This window comes from Manis javanica, chromosome X, assembly GCF_040802235.1.
Source record: "Manis javanica isolate MJ-LG chromosome X, MJ_LKY, whole genome shotgun sequence".
NCBI classification, from domain to species: Eukaryota; Metazoa; Chordata; class Mammalia; order Pholidota; family Manidae; genus Manis; species Manis javanica.
This window is the reverse complement of record NC_133174.1, coordinates 9,509,397-9,532,728: the sequence shown is the minus strand read 5'-3', so window position 1 is coordinate 9,532,728 and position 23,332 is coordinate 9,509,397. Positions and strand designations below refer to the sequence as shown.

At 41.8% G+C, this 23,332-nt stretch overlaps 1 long non-coding RNA gene across 1 annotated transcript; it reads left to right on the top strand.

Annotated features, from left to right (window-relative positions):
- Positions 1–116: 116 nt before the first annotated feature.
- Positions 117–22,711, top strand: LOC140847385 (uncharacterized). Its single transcript, XR_012127362.1, has 3 exons — positions 117–362; positions 14,710–14,847; positions 22,514–22,711. It is a non-coding gene; the product is annotated as an uncharacterized lncRNA (long non-coding RNA).
- Positions 22,712–23,332: the final 621 nt, after the last annotated feature.

Below are 23,332 nucleotides of genomic sequence, written 5' to 3'. Positions count from 1 at the left end.
GAAAAACCTAAATATCACTAAAAGGCACTTAAGATTGGGGATTCTCTTTTATTCTTTTCCTCTCCTGTAGAATGGTGCAACATCCTACCTTCATCACCATCATTGTCATCATCAGAGCCATTATTTTCTGAGCATTCTAGAAGCTTTACAGTGATGATAACTTCTGCTCTGATCCCCGATCTTACAAGCTGAGCTATCACATGTGAGACAGCCACAGCTTAGAACCTTAACTTGCCTGACACAGCAGAGCTGGCAGAGGGCAGGGCTGGGTGTGAACCTTGGTCTGCCAGTGTCGGAGTCCACGCTGTCTTCCTGTTACGGCACTGCCTCTCCAGCCTCCATGATGACACAGGAAATGATCAGTGAGTACTTTTTTAAGTTAATTTTTAAAGTTGTGGTGAAAACACACACACAATTTATCAGGTGAACAATTTTTAAGGTCGTGGTTCAGTCTTGTTTAGGTTATATAATGGAAATAAGCCAGTTACATACAGACTGTATTATTCCACTCACATGAGGAACCTCCATCCGGCTGTCCATAGAGCCGTACCATTTTACATTCCCTCTTCGTGAGCATTTTTGAATGAATGTCAGCCTGAATGTTTTCATTGCCCTACATAGATTAACAACACAGTGGTTCTCCAAGTCCCCATCAGTGTTACCCTGGACTAATTAAAAGGCCCATCAGAACCATTAGAACATATGAATTATGTCTTTTGTTTCATGCAGATATCTAGAAACAAAATAAAACAAACTCACCATATTTCTTAGCAAAGGCTCTTCAAGACTCCATTTTAAGGGACAGAGAACAATGATGTAGAAGCAGAAATAAAGTCTGTAAGCATCACGTGCTGAAGGAGAGTCTAATATTATCTCCAGTCTATGCAGAGTTTATTCAGAAGAAGGAAACTTTAGCCCACCTCTGAAATCATTCACCAATGATGTTAACTCAGTGGAATCCGAAATCAAGACTGTTGTGAATGTTCAGAATGTACTCTAAATGAAATTGAAACCATGGTGTCTGAAACAGATCCTTGACCTACCATGGGGTGGCCTTTTTCCCCCACAGGCTGAATTATGTTAGCAGGTGTCATCTTCATTTCTGTCAATATTTTTTGCTCACTTTTCAGTAACCATTCTGTAAGCTGGTCTTGCCGACACAGTTGATGAATCTTTGGCATTGTTTAGATTTTCAGGCTTTTACAGGCCTCCGCAAATTGTGTCAGCTGCTCCATTTTCCAAGAGACAAGGCATTTGCCCCTCATTACTTACTCACTGTACTCTTAATAGCTATCTGGACTCTTTTTGGGTATATAAGTAGCTATTTGTTTCTATGTAGAAGGTTCAAAATCTTCTAGGTGGGTGGTAGGGAATAGGAGGGTGGCAGAATATGTGGAATTATGTGGCTATTTGTTTGAGAACCATGGGACCATCTTCATAACCCAGCAGCTTTGCATGGGTAGAGATGAAAAAGGATACTGGACTTAATTTTTATTGTCTCATTGCTTTTTACCCTGGAAGTTACAGAATCTTAATTAAATAATTGAGAACAGGCAGACTGGAGCAACAGCCTGGGCCCAGGTAATACCAGACACAGATTTAGGACTTCAGAAGCTGAAGGCTTCTATTCTCTATGTTAAAAGAACATCACTTGGCATGGCGTCATCTAATCTTTGGAGCAGATGAAAGGGCTCAGAGCTATAGCTGTGGCCTTGCAGGAAAATTTTTAAGGCATGAAGTCCTTAACATAGACCGTGAAATTTGTACTGTACGGGGGAACATCACCGGACCAGGCCTAAGGAAGCCTTGGTTCATATTCTGGTTCTTCCACTAACGGACTGGATGACACTGAACAGCTCGGTTTCGGAGTCTCTTTACCTGTCTGTAAAATGAGGATGAGCATGGAATTTAGAGTCTTGCTTCTCTTGACGGTCTGGCTCAAGATCAGGTGTCTTGTTTCCAATTCATCAGCAGCTGATACTTTTGTTAAATATAGTAAAAGTGTATTACTAAAAAAATTCAGGTACTTGGGGGTTGATGATGTCTAATTGCAGTGCAAGGTTGTTAATGCTTACTGTCAATTTCTGTACCTCTCTCAATGTGGACTCATGACAAACATTTGTTTTTAGTTGGACGCTGGTCCATGGACTACATTTTCAGTAGCCCTGGGGTGCAACAGGGACTGGGAAAATTACAGCCTACAGGTCAAATCTGGCCCAGTGACTTTGGAAACCAAGTGTTCTTATGCTCAGCACACAGCTGGGCTCACTCACTTACCTACTGCCTTTGGCTGCTTTCAGTGCTACAAGGGCAGGGCTGAGTTGTGACGGAGACCTTCTGCACCCAAAATACTATCTGGCCCTTTATGAAAGCCTTTGTCCACCCTGGTTTAGAGGGAGCAAAAAATAAGGGAGCTGGATTAATTTTCTTAAGGCCCTTTGAAGAACAAAGAGATTAATTCTGCCAAGATGCTTGGTAACAGGGAAAACTGACTCTGACCCTGAAAGAGAAATAGCCAGAAAATGCTGTCCTTTCTGGTAAATTAGATCAGTGTGTCATATAAAGACATTCTATTCCAAAAGGAAATACTTAATTGTGTTCTCTCATTGTATTTCCAAGATTCCAGTGTATTCCTTTTATGCATTATGATTACATACATAATTGAATGTTTGCTCAGTTGGGGTCATTCAAGGTCAAAGCTTGGCCCATATTTCTGGCTTATCCCTTTGTTAAATTCCTGGAAATGTGCACTTTCTTATTTCATTTCTGAAACCTAGCCTATTCCAAAGTTATTATTAAGTCTCTCTGTTTATCACAAAGGTCTTTCTGGAATGAGCTGCAGTTTGTGGGCAGGACTTTGGTGGTTATTTCTAGTTGAATGGCCTTCATTTGTAGGAGTTCAGGGAACCCTAATAGCATCACTCTTTAGTACCTGTGCTGTAAACTCACACAGATACCCAATGTTAGGGTATTGGACAATGTGGTTGATATTTGTGAACAAGTGGGCTTCTTAACACTGGTCTCCAGAATCAGTCAGACTTACTGTACCACATCACTAGCATCCTTGGAAAACCACAAGCCTCTGGTACACAGGTGGGGTTGAGAGAAATAAAAAACCTACACTCTCTGCAGGCAGACCAACTGAAGACAGAAGGAGAGAGGAGCAGAGTTGTGAAAGCTCCTTTTATAATCCTGTACCAAACAGGGTACTCATTCTCAGACGGCGAGGCCCGAAGGACCCCACCGGTGGCTATCCCTCCATGGGGAAGGAAATATGAGCCATGGAGAGGACTAAGGACATCCAGCCCTGCCATCACCCCGTGTGAAATCCATTCATTGATCCATCTTACTGCCTACTTACTGCGCTGCTGAAAAGGGAGCTCCGCTAGTTTCCCACTTACTAGCCTGTAGTGACATTGTGATGGTGACAGCCTTGCCTTGCTGAACGCTGTGGAAGCTAGAAAGCGAACAGATTCCTTATCCTCAACCAAGTATGGCCTAACACCGATCTCTTTATTTTCCATCAGCCAAACAGTCCTGGCATCATATTTACCACTGCAGTGATCAACTTAATTATCTACCCAGGATTCCATGGTAGAAGTACCAAGTTCATTCTAGATTTTTCTATTTGGCTAGTCACAAGCCTTGTCATTTCTATCTCAGGTGTCTCTTGAAATCTTAGTACCCCCTCTACCGCCACCACAACTGCCTTAGTTCAGGCCATGAACAAAAAACATGTAAAGTATATTTCTTGTAACAGACACCTTTCTGTCCCATGTTGCATCCTCTCATCTCAGCAGCACTGAGGTGGACAGTTTCATGCACCCTAAAAGTATCCAACCTCAAGGACACACAGCATTGCTTGTCTTTTCTGCCCTGGGGCCCAGAGGCCCTTTTACTCTCTGGGAGACACACCTGGAAGTGTGAGGGAGTTGGCATCCGGTGACCACCTTCCACAAGTGAGAGTTCCTAGATAAATGTTTTCGCCACCACCCTTTACCACTTCCTTCTGAGAAATGACTCCCAGGATCAATCTACATGGAGGGTCAGTGAGTCCACTGGATTTGAGCTCGAGTTTCTCATGGTGATAACAAGCTCATTCAGGAAGCTTTTTCTTGTATTTTTCTCGTTCTTCCTGCTCATTCCTGCTCTACGGGGCTTACCACCCAAACAGAGAGCCTGCACTCTAGTGCTTGTCTCGGGCTCTGCTTTGGAGGGAACACAAACTGATACATTTCCTCATTTCTTTTAAAGTTGGAAGGTTTTATTATTGTTTTAAGAATGAGAAAGCTGAAGCACGGATAGGTGAAATGACTTGTCGAAAGTCACAATGACTTGTGATTTCTCAAATGTGTCATAACTAGGAATAGAACCTGGTCCACTGCTTCCACAACACTAGTGTCACCTGTCCACCTAAGATCCCAACCATTTTCCACACAATACCGCATTTATCTGTACGAAAGTTCAGCAGCATAGAGAGACATTGGGTATTTTGCAAACCATTTATGAAAGTGGCCCCTTTGCAGTTATAGGCAAAATGGTAAATACTCATTAGGTGAGCTTTGTTCAAGCGCTTAGGACCCTTTTACAGTGATTCAAAGACTGAGAGCTTATTAGCTCCTTGTTTGTTTTCTGAACCATTCATATTATAAGTATTGCTTTGGCACGTTGCATTTCTTGAAATACAGCCAAATGAAGCACTTTATAAGCAAAATAGTCCACTCAAATGATTTACTATCACTCACAAATCAATGAAAATGCTCAAAAGCGGAACAATTAAGCTTTCAAATGTAAGTACTCAAGGTTGGCTTCGTCATTTAAAAAAAAATTCAAATTAGCTTTCAAGTCTTAGCTAGATTTTTCAACTGAGCAGAAAAGAAAATCCCTGTCCAATTGTGAACTTCTATTTTGCCATTTTCAGTCTTTTGAAACACCAGAAATATGAAGAAAGAGAAAAAACTGGTGGAGGAAATTTACCTAGCCTCATGGATGGTCATAAATTATAGATAGGCAGGAGCAGAAGATGCCCTCTCAGCTTCTCTAGTCTTGTCATCACACAGGTGAAATGGGAAATTGGGTTAAGGGAAATGAATGTATAGGTCAGAGTCCCCAAGGAAAACAATACAGTCAGTGGGGAATGTTGAAGAGATCTTTTTAGTGATCTTTTTATTTAGAAGTATGGGTAGAGTTAAGGGAATCACTAAGGGATGTAGGGGTGCCACAGTATAGCAACATCAGGAAGCTGTTAGCACCCTTAGGCCTGATGAGGCAAAAGAGAAAACAGCTAGCAGGCAAGTGAGAGCTGGAACCACTGAAGAGGGGCCCCATGGGAACTGTCATCGTGGAGGAATGGTAGGCAGCTGGAAGGGAGCCGGGGGGAATCAGTACTTTGACCTTATTTAAATCTCCTGTGCGTCCATCACTCTCCAGGTGACTCCTATTAGCTAAGCCCAAGCCAGAAGCCAGAGGTACAGAGGTTTGCGTGATGCAGTCTATAGAAGTCAGCCTCCTGGGGCACAGTGGACAGAGAAAGATGGAGAAGAGATTTATGGTCTGGAGAAGAAGCAGGAGCCCCTCACTTTGCATACTGATTCGTGAATCCGATCTGAAACATACATAAGCAAAGCAGTTTCAGGGGCCCTTAGCTCCCCAAAGGACAGGACTTAGACCCAGCACTTACAGTAACCAATTGAGGAACACTTGAAGTAGTTTTTAGCCCAAAGTTTAGATTATCCACTAGCATTTATGCAAAAGTCTATACACATTTGGGTACATATTTAAGCAGAGAACTTTGATGATTGCTATCACATGATTATTATCAATAAGTGCTCATGGAATAAAATGGTTTCTGTCTTCCTTAATATTTGAAATATTGGTGTTACACAGATCTTTGCTCAGTTAACTGACAGTTGCATCCACATCTCCAAAATCTGTTCAAATTGCACAAAAATATTTTAGTTTTTCACAGAATGAGAAAATGGGGAATGTTTTTTGTCCTTGTAGACTTTGGCTTTTATTGGAGTGTGACACCGTGCTTGTTGAGTTTGCTGCAGTTCGTTCATTCATTCATTCAGTGAACACCAGTTGAACATCAAGCAGTGCGCTCAGCATAAGAGAGAGATTGCAAAATGGTCCTTGCCTTGCTCAGTATGACATGCTGGTGCCTAAACTAGGTAGACAGGAAACTAGGTCGATAAGAAATAAGTAAACTCTTTAATAAAATATGTGCAGATTATGATCAACACTGTATAGGAAATGAAAACAAGGACTGAAATAGAACCAGGGAGAAGCAATCTCAAGTACATAGGGTGGTTCAGGGACGTCCTTTTGAGAAGAGAAGGTGGAAACAGGCCTGAGGGATGGGAAGGAGCTGGACCTGCCAAGAGCCGGGAGGAGGTGTAGCTCAAGCAGAGGGAACAGCAAATGCAAACGTCTGGTGGCAGGAAAGGGCCTGAGTGTATGACACTTATGACAGAGTATCTCCATCTTCCCTTAGGATAAGATTCACCAAGTCAGGATTTAGAGAGGAAAATCCTGGGAACCAGGTGAATGTATCATTAGGAGCATTTGGGAATCCCTGCCCGTAAAGAACTGTCAGTGATATTTGGACCATAGGGTGGGCAAGGAGATGGAGGCTGAGGGTAAAGAATGTGGTGTAATTTTGTTGGTTTTTCATGGTGCTTCATTTCAGTGGCAATGATCAAAGATAGCAACCTCAAATGTATCAGACACAGCCTACTCACTGGGCCCTGGGGCTGCCATCTGCTTTAGAGACACAAGTCATGAAATGTGGTAGGGAGAATTCCAACATGTCCTCCCAAGATTTCCATTCCCTAGTTATTCAACCAAACAGTAGATATTGCAGTGCAGGGATTTTGCCAGTGTAATTCTGGTCACTGGACCTTAAAATAGAGAAATTGCCCTGGATTACTCAAATGGGTCCAATCTAATCACATGAGCTCTTAGAAGCAAAGAAGTTTCTCTGGCCAGAGTTGGAAGAGAGATGTGGTAGAAGAAGAAGGCAGAAGGATGCATTCAGAGAGATGCAGTGGAAGCAAAGTTGTAGAGATTTGAGGCATGAGAAGGACTTGGCTTGCTGATGCTGATGCTGGTGGTGGTGGTGTGGGGGTGGGGGTGCACATGGGGAATATAAGAAAGAATGTGGGCAGCCTCTGGGAGCAAAGACTGGCCCCAGGTGACACCCAGCAGAGAAATAGGGACCTTGGTCCTACAACCATGAAGAACTGAATTCAGCCAACAACTTGATTAAGCTTGTAAATGGACTTTTCCTAGAGTCTCCACAAAAGAACCAATCTGTCAACACTTTGATTTTGGCCTTGTGAAATATGAAGCTGGGATACCAGCTAAGGCCACCAGGACTGATGACCTACAGAACTGTGAGATAATTAATCTGTGCTGTCTTAAGCTACTAGGTTTGTGGTGACTTGTTATGGCAGCAGTAGGAAACTGTGTATCAGTTTGTATAGGAGGGAACAGTCAAGCTTAGCAGCTCCCACCACTGTGTTCATCACAGCACTATTTACAATAGCCAAGATATGGAAGCAACCTAAGTGTCCATCAGTAGATGAATGGATAAAGAAGATGTGGTACATATACACAATGGAATATTATTCAGCCATAAGAAGAAAACAAATCCTACCATTTGCAACAACATGGGTGGAGCTAGAGGGTATTATGCTCAGTGAAATAAGCCAGGCAGAGAAAGACAAGTGCCAAATGATTTCCCTCATTTGTGGAGTATAAGAACAAAGCAAAACTGAAGGAACAAAACAGCAGCAGACTCACAGACTCCAAGAAGGGACTAGCAGTTACCAAAGGGGCAGGGTGGGGGAGAGCAGGTGGGGAGGAAGGGAGAAGGTGATTGAGGGGTATTATGATCAGTTCACATGGTGTGGGGGGATCATGCAGAAGACAATGTAGCACAGAGAAGACAAGTAGTGACTGTGGCATTTTACTACACTGCTGGACAGTGACTGCAATGGGGTGTGTGGGAGAGACTCAATAATATGGATGAATGTAGTAACCACATCATTTTTCATGTGAAAATACACTTCATAAAAGTGTATGTCAATCACTGATACCTTAATTAACAAAAAAAACTTAGCAGCTTCCAACCTAGAGGCCTAAAGGCCACTCTTTGCATCACTGTCATTAGGATGCCCACTAATGTTTTAGTGATTTGAGCCATGTGCCAGTCACTTAACTCATCTGAGATTCACATTTCTGATCCATAAAATGGAGATGAAGTTATCCCTAACTCACAGAGGAGATTTGAGACTAACGTGATGAAAGTGCTATGTAAACTTTGCAGCACCACAAACATCTAGAAGTGGCTCCTGTAGATTTGGAGGTATCATGACGCCTTTTGGCAAGGAACTTGCACTTAGGCTCTTCCCATTTGTTACAAGCTGGGTTACATGGTACAGGATGGTACTTGGAGTTAAGGGCCGTGCATTTATAAGGGAGTGATTAGGATAAGCCCCGATGGAAGGGAGAGGAAGGAAGCAGGGTTGGGCCAGGGAGAAGTCGAGCTGGGATGCACTCTAAACAAAGGCATCATCTCATCCCTTGTAGACATTAGAGCTGGAGTGGCCCTTCAGACTTGTCCAGGGACGTCCCACGGCCTAGGCCTTATGTCCCCTGCATTGTTCATCATTGATGAAGTTGCTCTGGAAAGCAAAGTTGCCTGAGCTTGGCCTGGTCTGCTAGATTGAGCTGAGGGAGTCCCTGATGAGGGCTCCCAGCAGCTGGAGGTGTAAGTCCTTCATTCCTGAAGGGGCATCTGGGAAATTCACCATAGTGTTCACCATAGTATTGCTGATGCTTGCGGATCAATGGTAAGAGGATTTTCCATCACTCGCAGGAAATCATATCTTCTCTAGGTACCACTTTGACTTCTAAGTCTTTATTGTGGGTCAGCAGTTTAGTCTCATGCAAGATAGGTGGTGTTCTGCTATTAGTATCCTACTTTTGATTCTCAGCAGTCTCTTGAATCAGCCCATTCTTTAAGGCCTCCTAATACCCATACATAGATTCCTTGGCCACATTGGAACCACTTAAACACTAGCATGTATGTCTGCTGACACTGTGTCAAAGAAATAAAGGTGGGAAAAACTAAGGAGAATCCCTTAGGAACCATCCTAAACTGCCTGTGGGCTAAATGACTAAATGAGCTAAACAACCAACTGCCAGGTGCCCCAAGGCTCCCATTTCCTGCACTAAAAGGAAACATTTTGTACAGTGGCGGCCACAGGATTCCAGGAGAGTTTCAGGAGAGGCATTTTAACTCCATTTTCTCAAGCCTCTTCTCTCTCTCAAGTGGCATAGTCAACTGGAAATGTCTAATGGTCTTGGAGTATTTTTATACCATACTCCAAGCCTTATAAGTTACCCTGGAATCTGAGAGCTGAAATGCTCAGGTAATGTGTGATTAAGAAGGGAGAAACTAGAAAAGAAAAGGAAAAGGGTGGAAGAGACCTGCTTTTAAAACATCTTGCTCGGTTCTAATCCCCTAGCTATCAGTTTTCTGCCTTTGAAATCCGTATGAACTCCTCCCTGTCTGTCAATGGATGTTCTTTCCAGGGACTGGAAAATGGTAACCTACACTGAGACCTTTGGCATCATTGAGAAGCCATATTTTGACTCATGGGAGTTTTGATAAACATACTTTCCCCAGATAATTTCCCGAGTGAAATGTTTCAATCCCCACAACACAACAAATAAGACATACGCCTAATTCTTAGAATTATAGATAAAGGGAAAGGAAGACTTTCTGAAAAGAGAACATGTAATCTTGATCCGTACCTCGATGTCCCACAGGCAAAGAGTTTGTCCAAAACTGGCTTCCTTACTACTACATCGGCTCTTCCCTTTGTATCCCCTGTTTGGGTAAGTGGCCCAAACATCCTCTCAGACACCTAAATCAGAAACTTAGGAATTAAAGAAAATGGGGATAGAGAAAATAGAGAGGAGGAAGTTTTCAAGGAAATTAGGAAAGGGAATTTGCTATAGCTGAATAAGAAAATGGCTTCAAACTGAAAGGGACAACCAGGTGGCCATCACAATAAAAGAACAACACTACACGGCCTATGATTTTTTTTTAGAACACTGAGGATAAAAAGAAAAGTCTAAACACTTTATAGAAGAAAACGCATGTTACCTAGAATGGAACAAGAATTAAACCACCATCTTTCTTTTCATCAGCAACTTCGGACGCTAAATGCTACAAGGACCATATCATTTATTGTCCAACCCAGGAAATCTCACCCTTGACACGTGGATCAGTCTCTGGGGTAACAGGAATCAGCCATGACTATCATAGGTACACTGGGACACATGGGCACCCTACTAAAAGCTGTTAAAGGAGGAATTTCAACATTCTGAGGAAAAGTGATTTTCACCTAAAATCCCATAAATAGAGGTGCTATGAAACCAGTGTGAGGATAGAATGGACTTTCAGAAAGTTGGGCACCTATGCATTTTTTCCTTGGGAAATTACTTGGAAGGATATATTTTTTAAAAAAAGATAAAATAGAATCAATAATATAAATTTTTTAGAAATTAAGAAAAACCAAGTTACTCATAGAACTAGAAACTTCATCAGTCAACCAGTTAGTAAAGTCACTGCTTATGGCTATTGGCCAAAATTGTTTGTGTGATCTGACATGCCACGTTTTGGTAGTGGCGGAGAGGTTGATATTAGATGGGAAAATATGGTGAAATAAGCCAAGAGATAGGAAGACAAGGAACAGAGGAAATAGAGGATCTAAGAATGAGGAGATGTGGAAAGGAGTTCCACGGTGATGGGGAAGAGAAATCTGCAGCCAACAAGGTGTGAGCTCAGCTCGGAGGAGAGGGGCCCGAGGATGGAGGACTCTCTGAGAAAACTGTCCAGATATAAAGGGACTCAGCAGAAGAAAGAATGGGAACGATTTGGAGATGACACAGAAGGGAAAGGACATTAGTCAAATATATAAGAGAAGATAAATCAACTTAAACGTGATACTAGGGACATTCTCCTCTGAAAGGCATGGGAAAGAAATGTATTGTAATAACAGCTGATGCTTATTGAGTTACTAGGTACGGTACTCTGCGTTTACATATACTGATTCACTTAGGTACTCACAGCAGCCCTATGAGGTAGGTGAAGTTATTATTCCCTATTCTTTCAGATGAGGTAACAGAAGCACAGGGAGGTTGCTTACCCGAGTTTACAGAGATGGTACAAGCAGAGCTGGGATTTCAGCCGTCTGCCTCCAGAGAATATCATTTGGTTCTTGGGTGAACAATATTTGGCCAAACCGATATTAGGAAAGCTTCTCGGGTTTTAACCATTAGGATCAACCCATAGACAAATCACAAGAAACTTAACTATGGTTACAAGTCAGGATATAAATGCTATCATGCAAAGAAAGGTATTTGACAATGGCTGGGAGATGACACGTACGGAGGAGACACAGACGTCAGAATGGGGTAGTACTGTCTTTGTCGAACAAAATGAGAGAGAAGAGGAAGGGCGTATGTTTGATAGTTCCAGACATGGAGACTTAAAATGCTCTTGAATGTTGCGGAGGTAAAGACTCTTGTCCCTCTATTAGGGACAATACAGAGGGGAAGCAAGAAGCAGATAAGTGGGTTAAGTCCACATCTAAAAATCAAGAAATAGATCCAGAATGCTTAAGGTTGATACATACATAATACATCAATATAAGCAAATCATTGAGAAATAAACCAGTCTCTATCAGAGAAACAAAATTAGAAATAGTGGTTTCTCCTAGGGGAGGCAACTGCAGTTTCTCATCATAAGCTCTTTGGTACTATTTTGTTTTTAAGTTTATTACTTTTGCGCATATCTGTTTGATAAGCCAGAGAAACCGAAGGTGCAACGTCAGCAACTTGGTTTCAGCAAAGCACCACCATCCATTACAGTAACTGAAATGTGGCTGATTTGTATTCCATTGGTATTGTAGCTTTGATCATATGTATTTTGTGAATTTGTTTTGCTTTTATAATAGAATAAAAACATAAGGATTTTATACACAGGTTTATGAGTGGGCATTTAAAAATATCACTCAAATAAAAAAATATGGCAAGTAGATTCTGGAGGCCAAACCATTTTTTTCTATCATTTCATTGTTCAAGTTTGAAAAATACCACTTCACTGTAAGGGGTCGAGCTACTTTGCTACCAACTCATTACTCAGGCTTGGTTCAATTTCATCTCTTCTGTGAAGCCTTTCCTTAATCTTCTGGGCAGAATTGATGATGGTCTCTTTTGGGTCTGTCTGTACACTGTACATGCATTTATCACAGCTTATGTCTGTCTTTATACAGTTATTTACTTACGCAGATGTTTATGATTCCCAGACTAAAAGGGCTTATGAGTGGGTCCCATAGCTTATACATCTGTATCCTTAGCTCCCAGCTCACAACCAGTCACATACAAGGGGCCCCAAATGTCTGCTGAATCCATGGGGGTGGGGGGTGGGTAGCAGCAATGCTCTTCTCTTGGCTTGTAGAATCCCCTCCAAGGGTTAGCCATCATAATTAGAAGAGCACAAGGAACTTTATCCACCATAGCTTAAAAGCTTAGAAATGGGAAAACGTCAAGATGGACCTCCAGTCTTATGGTTGGATTTATGGCACATAAGGACACCATAGAAGGATTGGTCTTAAACTCCTTCCCTGAGCGCCTGTGGCCTGTAGTGATAAGGTAACGGTGTCACTGTATTCAGGTATAGTAAACATTGGTACCATGGTAGAATATCCTAGCATATGATGACATTCCACAGCTACACATGACCAGCTTGGTTAAGATAACTTGGCAATACTGAGATTTTTCACTGCTACCACAGGAAGAGAGTTTAACATATTTCCTGGCCCTATTCTTACCTCCTGTATGGTGTATCCTTCACCCAGATAAAAACTGAATCTGGCTTATTGGTATATCCACTTAAGAAAAGAGACAATAAATCTGCAGTACAAGAAAGTGAAGAGGTGAACTGGAATTTTTCTGAAAAGGCCAGATTCAAAGGAGGGAGTAGTAACTTTACTGAGCAACAAGTTCCTATGGGTTATCATGGGTGAGACCGTCATTCATTGCTTCCTCTGCCCACCCCCACTATCACAAGTGCAATCACCCATTCATTAATTCATTCAGCAAGAATTATAAGGCACCAGTAAGGAGCAAATGTTGCTCTAGGCACCATGGTTGATTCATAAGTAAGACAAGGCCCTAATAAGCCAGAGTTAGAGCTTTATGCAATTTGTCTCCTGACCAGCCACTCTGTGTTATTTGCAAGTTTACAATCTGGCTTTGACAAAAGGGAACAGGTCTCTTTCTATTGATTACAACTCTTTAAATGGAACTAAGTAGCTCACAGGCAGATACTCAAAGGCATGAAGGCTCCTTGGGAGCCATTAAAGTTAGTTGCTTTAGTCTCAAAAAAAACCCCAAAACCCAGCTTATTTTATTGTGATCTCAATTATGGCACTTCCTCAAAGGATGGTACCTAAGAGGAGCCACTGTGTATTATGGTAAAACCATTATGTGATACTTAACCCTGCTCACTTAAAAATATTTCATTTTATTCCCACTCTTGAAGCAAATGGATTTCTTTAAAACGTGAGAAATAAGCCTCTTTTCTTAAGCCTTCTGCTTTTTAAGCTCAAAATTTCTAGATAGTGATCTAGTTGGAAACATCAACGTTTGAAAAAGTAAGGTTCATTCAGTTCATTCTGAAGGGTTTTATTTTTCACTGAAGGTGCTTCAAAACATTCTTAAAGATATGCATTAGGCATTTATGGAAACTTTGTACTCTCTAAATTACGGAGTTTATAATAAAAAGTGTAACTTATACTCAGCCAGGCGTCAAATGAGAACATCTGAAGGACATTGAGAATTCTTTTGAATTTACTCCTTTCATTTGTCATCTCTGTCAGCCCCAGTTTCCTTTTTACTACTAATGCTTTTGTAAGTTAGAAGAAATCTCATTTGAAATGTAGGCATCAAATATGGACTAATACTAAGTATTTTCTATTCCCTGAAACTAAGGCTGGGTGTTATAATCTTGAAGATATCCCCAAGCAGTGCCCATGGGACTCTATCACTCCTAGAACTCTGCAGTGATGTACACAGCCGTGCCTTCTCCAGAGGGAAGGAAAGAAAGGGTGTCATATTCAGACTTAGTAAACAGAATGCCCTTCTGTGAGCACTTGGGCACATATTATTGACCCAATATGTGTGTTCTGTGTTTCACGAGGCCTGGTCATAAAATAGGGTCTCAATAATAATTTTAAAGCAGTGTTTCTTCATCCCATCCCCATAATTGGCAAAACCAATTCTTCCCTCAAGTCCTTCCTGCTACCCCAGGAAGAACTCAGGAAAGTCCTGGAGTTTCCCTTACGTGCTCACAAACATAGGCCTTCTAGCATTCTTCTCCTTTGCCATTTCAAGTGATGACTGCTTGGGCTGCAGACTGCTGTCCTGAAGTTCCCCATTGTTCTGATCTGGGAGGGTCCAGCTTTGGTTAACTGTGAGTCTTTGCAAGCTGGGGGCCAGGAGGCCCAGTGGTTGCCTCGCTGAGAGGAGGAAGGGAGGGTGGGCACAGGGGCAGTGATTCTTGCCAGGTTGGAGCCCAGGAGCATGCTAGCTAGTGTCAGAGTGACAGCTCCCTGCTTTTTCCCTCAGGATTCGGCAGGAGGTCTCCGGGGGCTCTGCATGCCTGAGAGTTAGTGCAGTGGGCGGACAGATGACGGGAAGGTTGCAGAGGACAGAAGACCAAGGGACTGACCTTCAGAGCAGGAGAGGCTGAGCTCCACATACAAGGTAAAGCAGTTGTTGGGCTACTGAACCATCGGGTGTGGAAACTCAAGGTCTTTGAAAATGCTCCCTGAGGTATCTGCAAATCCCAACGGAAGTTTCAGAAAAGTCAGACCAGGGTAAATATACCATTTTCAGACTGAGGACTGGCCCGTTTGTAGGAGGCAGGGGAAGCCCTAAGTAGGAGAACATTGCTTACCTTTCTGTCAGCTGCTCTTTCTAATAACAGGGAAATTTTCAGAGTCACTGTATAAGGTAACTTGGAGGTTTGGCTAAGGGGGAACACGTTTCTGCCCCCACAGTTACAGTGTTTGTGAAGGAGTCTTTTCGGGCTAGGCCTCACCTTTCCCACTTAGGAGAAGGCAGTGCCCGCAGAGCTGCTCCTTTTGATACAGAAGAGGACATGAAGGGGGTAAGTAGAGGGTGTGTTCAGCTGCATTACTTGAGAAGGGGTTTTAATAGGAGCGGACAGCTCCTGAATGTGTCTTGACTTCTAAGTCCCCTGATCTTTTCCACTGCTGCTAGTGGATGAGCTTCAGTGGACTTTACGTCCTAGCATGGTGCAATGGAAGCTCAAGAATTGTTCAACTAATTGATCACTTATTCGTTTGGTAATCTTGGACAACTTACTTAACCTTTCTGAACCTACTGTCTTTATATAAAATGGAGATTACGTTGCCTACTTTGCAAGGTCACTGTAAGGTTTAAACAGGGTAATATACAGTTCTGTATTTGTGAATTTTCCTACTTGCTTAAATTTGTTCGTAATCAGAACCAAGACTTCTGTCCCTTTCTCAATCATTCACAGACGTGCAGAATGGCAAAAAAAATTGAGTTGCCCAAAGCACACATCCCCAGCTGAGGCTGAGCAAGCCGGCGCCCTGCCTTCCTGTTCCAGCTCTCATACTGAAAACAAGTGTCCTTTTCCCGGTCTACTTAGTGCCATGTTTTTTGCATTTTTGTACTTTTTGTTGGTGATTTCATTGTTTCAAATGACCCACACGCACAGGACTGAAGAACTGTCTAGTCTTCCTAAGTTCAAGAAGGCTATGATGTGCCTTACAGAGAAAATATGTGTGTTGGATAAGCTTTGTTCAAAGCATGAGTTAGTGTTCTTGGTTGTGAGTTCAGTATTAATGAATCAGTAGTATATATTAAATAAAATGTCTTTACACAGAAACACATAAAACAAGGTTATGTATTGAGCGGTTGACGAAAATGTGAACAGATGATCACAGAAACCTAACCCTGTGTTTCCCAGGAGCACTGGTGCAGTGTTCACTAGTTCAATGTCCATGGTGACTTCAGCTAACGTACCTACGGTGAATAATGAGAATTGTCTGTACTCTAAATGCCTGCTACTTAGTTGGAGTGAAACAAATACTCCTTTCTTTTCTCTCTGTATGCATAAGGGTAAAATGATGGCTTTTCTTTGACAGGGGAGGGGTGGCTGCTTCCCCACCCTCCTCTCTGAAGAGTGTTTCTTTGAAAACACAATAGGGCCAATGAGGGGCCCAACCTTTTATTTTGCAATGAGAGGTCAGGAGTCTTCTGTTCCTGGCATGATATACACATACCTCCAAAATGAACTCCCTCCTGAGGTCTACAGGAGACTATCACGAGGTGAACCCATTATTTCTGAAGGAGATAAGTGAAGATTGAAGTATTCATTCTTTCTTCTACTTCACTATACCAACTTGAATAAAATTCTGTCTGGACTTTGCGAATACTTTTGAGCTCCCTACATGCCCATAAATCTGGTAGTGCTTTCTCTTCAATGATCTGTCCCCTCTGTCTTCCAGACTGATCAGAGGCATCTTTACTTGGTAGGATTATTTTCTTTCTCCAGCATAGGTTTAGGTTGCATTCTTGAAGGCGATTCTTTTTAAAATTTCTTGGTTTTCTTTCTATCTGTCAGTGACCAAGTGGCTTTTTGGCTTTGCTATTATGCAGTTCAAATTATACTAATGCACCTGTTAAGTTAAAGTGGTTATGTTTGTGGGCTCTCAGTGAATCAATTTTGTTGCTGAATAATGAAGCACCTCAGCTTTTCCATATTTCTGTGTCTACTTAGGAACCAGAAAAATGGATGTCCGAGCATCTTATGAGGAGCCTGATGATCGTAATAGTTGATTAAGGATGTTGCAGGCATGGGAAGAAAGGTGGCTTACACTAAATTTCCTGGCATGAGTCTCAGTTATTGGATCCAGCTATGAGCCAGATAACTGCTTTTTCTAGGAAATACATGGAACCAGTAATTTAAGATAGAAACCAATTTAGGGCCTCATCGATCCATCTTGGCTATTTTGAGGACCCTGTTTCACCAAAGGACAGTGCCCCTGACACTTGCTGTTACCCTCATGGATCTGTCCCCGCCTCTGACCCCCGCGCCTCTTTCCCAGCGGGTCGGGGTGGTGGGGGGCTGTCTGAGTCAGTGACTCAGCACACTGTCCTCTAGGGCAGGGTTTCCCAGCCCTAGATTAGCATGTGTGGTGGGGCTCTGCTGTGCACGGCAGGATGTTAGCAGCATCCTTGGCCTCAACACCCGGCAACCCACCAGCCATGCCAGTAGCATTCCCGCCTCCAGGCGAGACAATCAAATATCCCCAGGGGTGGGAAGGGGGCAGAATTGCACCACCGAGAAGCACTGCTTCAGAGAGAGAAGGTGTGCTCTGTGCAAGTGGGGGTTCCCAGGGTTTCCTGCCTCTGAGCCTCCAGGCCAGCAACAGATGCTCACTGGCACCTGCCACTGAGGACACCCACTTGGCTGTTCTCAGAGGAAATGTGGCTACTACAGGACAGAAGTTCTCCTCAGTGGTTAGTGGGCTAGTCTCAGCATCTCAGGGGCAGCACCTGCCCTGCTGCTTGGTTTTCTTCTCTATAGAAGGAAGGAAACACTGGTCCTCACAGAAGCTTCCCTGTGCTTTGCTTTAGTTTCTTTTCTCCTTCATAGAGGACAACAAGCATAGCAGTGTCTGGAGGTTAACGAGCAGCCTGATCATCTGAATTTCATCCTTTCTCAGGTCTCTAGAGCTCCTGACCATAAAAGTCAGGAGCTTCCATTTTTCAGTAGTTTCTTCCTCAGGACCTTTGTCCAGCCAAGCTGCCTGGCTTACCAGGCACTCGCTGATACTCCAGCCATGACTGTGGGACTCTCAAAAACTTTTCTGAGAAGTTGCTTTTACTGCAAAGTGGGCCCAAGCCTCAATATCCTCAGAAAAATCAGAAGTACTCAGACACCTCCCAAAGGTACAGCCCCTTGAAGATAAACTTCCTGTTTCTCAAGATCCTCATGGACTCTAGGCTATTTCAGAGTTGGGTTGTTTCCCTCTTGGCCTTTGATCTTTCCACTCTGTAGTCCCCCATGTTGGCCCAAGCCCATAGGCGTTTCTACCAAGCTTCTTCCTCAAAGATTCTGGCCAGGACCCCACTTTATTGTTAAAGGACACTACTACCCCTGTACAATTTGATTCAGTTCTTGAGGCTAGATTTGTCCCTCTTCTCTGAATATACTGATGGACTCAAATCTCCATGACAAATGGACACAAAGCTTGAAGAGATTTTAGAAGGAGCCAGGGAGACATGCCTTTCTAATTCCATAATGATGTGACTGTGGTTGAATCAACTTTCCTGAGTCGGAGCATCTCTGTATGTTTAATGGAGATAAGAATACCTATTTCCTGAGTTTTTCATGAGGATATAACTTAGAGGAAGGATATAAAGTTCCAGACACAGACTAAGTGCTTGACAAAAGTATCTCCAAATACCCCATTATTGCTTTTATCTATCTTCCTATCCACCTCTCTATCTACCTACCTATCTACCATCCATTCTTCCCCCCAGCCCTGCCTCCATCTTTAAGCTTGGATGAATCCCTATCCTGGATACAAGGTTGGGTCAGGAAGGGCTGAGTTGACCTATCTTGGGTTGAGCATCAGAGTGGGTGGACAATGAAGGACACAGGCAAGAGAGAGACAGAGCTGTCATCCTTGTATGGAGGCTCAAGGCCTGGTACCCCATTCGTTTTTGTTCTTCATACATTTTTGTATTAAACCTGCTCACCTTAAGAACAGAAAAATATCCAGACATGTATTTTAAAAGTTAATAGTCTTCTTTCTCCCTCCATTCCTGTTTTTTTATTGAAAGGAATGTGTTTATCCTTCCATAACTTTAACATGCTTTCAGAAACAGAAATACACATATTTTGGGCTTTCCTTGGTGTTCACTTTGATAAAATGTATTCCTAAGATATGCATTAATCTGCAACTTTTTTTTTCCCTCAATAATTTGTCATGTGGACATTATTTGCTTTTTTTTGGTAGGCTCTCATAAAATAGTTACAGAAACTTATTTGTGAAATAAGACTATAAAATTCATTTCCTATAAGAGTGTTATTGAAATATACTTTGCATACCATACAATTCACCTAAAGTGTAGAATTCAATGGCTTTTAGTACATTCACAGAGCTGTACAACTATCACTACCATGTAATCAATTTTAGAACATTTCATCACTTGCAAAAGAATTCCTGTACCCTTTAGCAATGGCACTTCATTTCTTCCCAATCCCTACCCCCACCAGCTCCTAGGCAACCACCAATCTACTTTCTGTCTCTATAAATTTGCCTATTCTGGACATTTCCTATAAATGTCATCATACAGTATGTGGTCTTTTATGACTGGGTTCCTTCACTTAGCATGTTTTCAAGGTTCATCCATGCTATAGCATGTATCAGGACATTATTCCTTTTTTATTGCTGAATAACATTCCTTTGTATGGATATACCTCATTCTATTTATACATTCGTCAGTTGAGAAACATTTGGGTTATTTCCACTTTTTGGCTATTGTGAATAAGGCTGCTATGAACATTCATGTATATCATTTGTTTTTTAACCCCAGTTTTTTGATCACCTGTTGACTTCTTTCTTGGGACTGGTTTTTCTCCAATCATACCAACCCCAAGCAAATCCTCTTCCATAACCCACGTTCCAGGAATGCCTAGTCCTTGGCAGAATACTGGAGTTCCTGATTCAGGAGTGTGTGCAGGAGATCAAGCTTCACTTATACACCAGGTCTACATGCTTTATGGCAGATGATGATACCAGATGCAAATTTTGAAAATAGCTAATTTTTTCTCTGACAACTAAAATAAATTCATACCTCTCCTAACAACTTGCTTTCATGATATAATCAGGAGATACCCCACAGTGAAATAAAAACTATCTCGACTCTGTATCTTCAGTATAGCTCTCTTTCCAGGGTATCAAATATCTGGCTGCCTGGGACATCTGGATTTCCTATAGGCTTCTCTAAAAGCCTGTCTAAGATGGTATTCATCATAGTCCCTGACACCCCAACCTGCACAAACCCATTCTTACTCTTGTATTTCCTATGTGGGTGGAAGGCACCACCATACATACTGTCAGCCAAGTCAGAAATCTGGTAAATACCCTAGACTGCTCTGTCCACCCATTGTGCCTATGACCAGTTACCCGAGGCACATCAACCTCTCAGAAATAGTTCTCTAATTCATCCTCTTCTCCTTATCCTCACTGCCACTGCATTAATTTCAGCTATTGCAATTTCCCCCTGTGCTCCAGGGCCTCCTGAGCACACAGGGGTCCATGTTTCAGTATTTTCTTTGCTTGTGATACCTGCTTCTTCTCATGTGCCTGATTAGCATTAAGTCAACTTTTATGATGCAATTCAAATGTCACCTTCTCTCTAAAGCCTTATCCTGTCTTCACATTTGAGTCAGGTGAACTTCCCTTCTGGGCTCCGTGGCACACTATTCTCATTCTCACTTTAGCACACACCAAGTCCTAGTGTAGTTACAGGTCTGATTGTCTATTTCTGCTTTTGTTTGATTCTGAAATTCTGCTTTGTACAAAAATCACTATAGCTCACACATTATTAGTAATAAGCATGTTTGTTTAATAAATGAATGAACTCTTGTGTATAAGAGAAAAATTTGGATGATCAATTTTTCAAATATACTTGAGGAACGCCCCTCCTTATTAGATCTTAGTTGTTCAGTTGTAGCATGTCTTAGAGCTGAGGATGCTTATCTAAATATATAACTGTTTTCATCTTTGCTTTCTCCATCTGATTTGATAAATTTTAGTGATGAAATTCTGAATAATTGGAGAGACTCCTTGAAATGTGTGTAATAGGTCCATTAATAGTAACATCTAATTAAAGAATATTTCTTAAATGGGTAAAGTAATAGAATAAATCCATTAAGTTCCCACTAAATCCTTCCATGACAGTGAACACTTTGCATTCGTTAAGAGTTTCTTAATGAAATATCACTAACCCACGTATTTCAGAAATTAATGTGGAAACTCTTCACACAGAATAATGTCTTATAGAGTCAAATGCCTTGTTATGTGGCCCCACGGTCAGAGCTCATCAGTTCTGTAAGTTTATAACACAGATGAGATAATAGTTCATGCTTTGCTAAAGATTAGTAGAAAATATCCTTAGAGTTGTGTGCATTATTTATTAATCTACACAGATGACTGTCTCTTCCCAGTGGAAAGAACTTCAGAATTAAAGTATTCTAGTGGATTTTGAAGTTTTCATATAGGAGAAAACAAAAAGGACAAGAAATAAATGAACAAAGAGATACTAAATATTTAACTGTAGGTGGGGCCTGCTTACCATAGCTCTGTGGGTTTATGGAGAGCAGGAAAGAACAATCGACTTTGTCCATTCCGTGAAAGTGAGCGTTCAGCAAAATGCTGATCTGTTACCTCTGTGCCCAGAGGGTGAATTTCAGCCTTTCCTGCTGATGAAAATTCCACTGATGTGTCAGATGAATTTTAAGAATTATGATAAACTCAGGGCAGCTCTGGGAAGAGACCAGGGTGCCACCATCAGATCATACATTTTGAGTTTAACACATGGAGTTGAACTTCTGGAAAACCAGAGGTGGAAAACCCCAAAGCCTCCCTGGGCAGATGAGGAGCTGCAGGACAATGAGTGGACAGGGTTGCACAGGAAGTTCAATGCCGCGGGGTGGGGCAGTGGCTGGGATGGAGGTGAAGATCGGAATGCGGCTGTTCACAGGGCAGAGTGGCCTTTCAGCCAGGCTGTCCGATCAGACCCTCTACTGTTGCTTATTATCCAAGGGGCTACTCTCAGTAAAAAACTACTGTTTGTGACTTATTTTATAACTTACTTTGGAATGATTCAGAGTTGCCACTGGCATTAAATAACAGAACTCGCTGAAGGGAGGCACTCTGAAATTAATTCCCAATTGCTTATACAAAGGGCATGTAATTCAGAAGACAGCTCTCCTGGTTTGAGCATAATTGGAGTGTTTGTCTAATCTTCCTCCATCCAGTATCCTAATTTTTCATCATTTCCAGCAATGCCTCTTCTACATTCGATATTTCTAGAAGTTTGTGTGATGTCCGTCGAACATTTTCTCCTTTGAATATGATCATATTACTTAATTTGTGTTAAAATCCAGAAACCGATGCACTCCCTGTTTCCTATAGGCTCTCCGGCCTGCAAGACAGTACGTTTTCCTGTCCTCAGCGACACTTGCTATAGCTGCGTTAAGAAGAAAAGAACGCAATCTGTTTGATCTCAGAGACATGCTGTTTTGTGAATAATTGAAACAAATGAAGCATAACAGTTAATTTTGTTCTTTCTACCACAGATGGGGTCTCCTGTTACAGAAAGCTCTCAATCAAATAAATTCTTCCACTTGACACTGAAGGCCCAGAGAATTAGACAGCTAATGTGGTCACCCTCTCTATTTTCATTTAGAGACAACTCATATTTGCTGCCCAACCTTCATCAGTCTCTGAGCTTTAGACATTTAAAATCTAAGACCTCTGATCATCATTGCCTATTTTTAAACAATGAAAGCCTGGGAAGTTCTTCAGAGTCTGTAAGATGGATATCAGTGTAAGACAAAAAACAACCAGAGACCTTCGTGTTTTAAATGGCTTGTGTCTCCAGAGTTTCAAGGTCATATTTTCTTTGTTTAAAAAGAAAGGTCAGTGCAAAAATAAATGAATTGCAATAAAGAGAAATGCCAAGTAAATACAACATAAGTTCCGCCCAGGGGATCATGGAGAAGGCAGGGGAGAGGGGTGAACCAGATACTGGTTAATGGGTTCAGAAACTGGAATTTCAAACTCCAAAAAATTCTTCGACAAATCATTATGAATCTATTTTGCAAAAGTTTAAACGCAATAGCCTCAAAGCAAAAGTTAGATTGTTTTCAGAGACAGAATATTTTCATAAAGTGATTCTATCATTTCTCTGAATGTCTTCCTCACGAATCATTTATTATTTGAATAAACATTGTGTAGAGATGAGAGATGCTGAGAATCGGAGAGGTCACATGACTTGCTTGTATTAAACAGTCTTTCATGTCCAAGATTAGAGGTTCAGGATCATTGTTGCTGACCAGTGATTTACCAGTACTTTTCTTGATTTTTTTTTCCCTAGGGACATATTAGCCTTATAC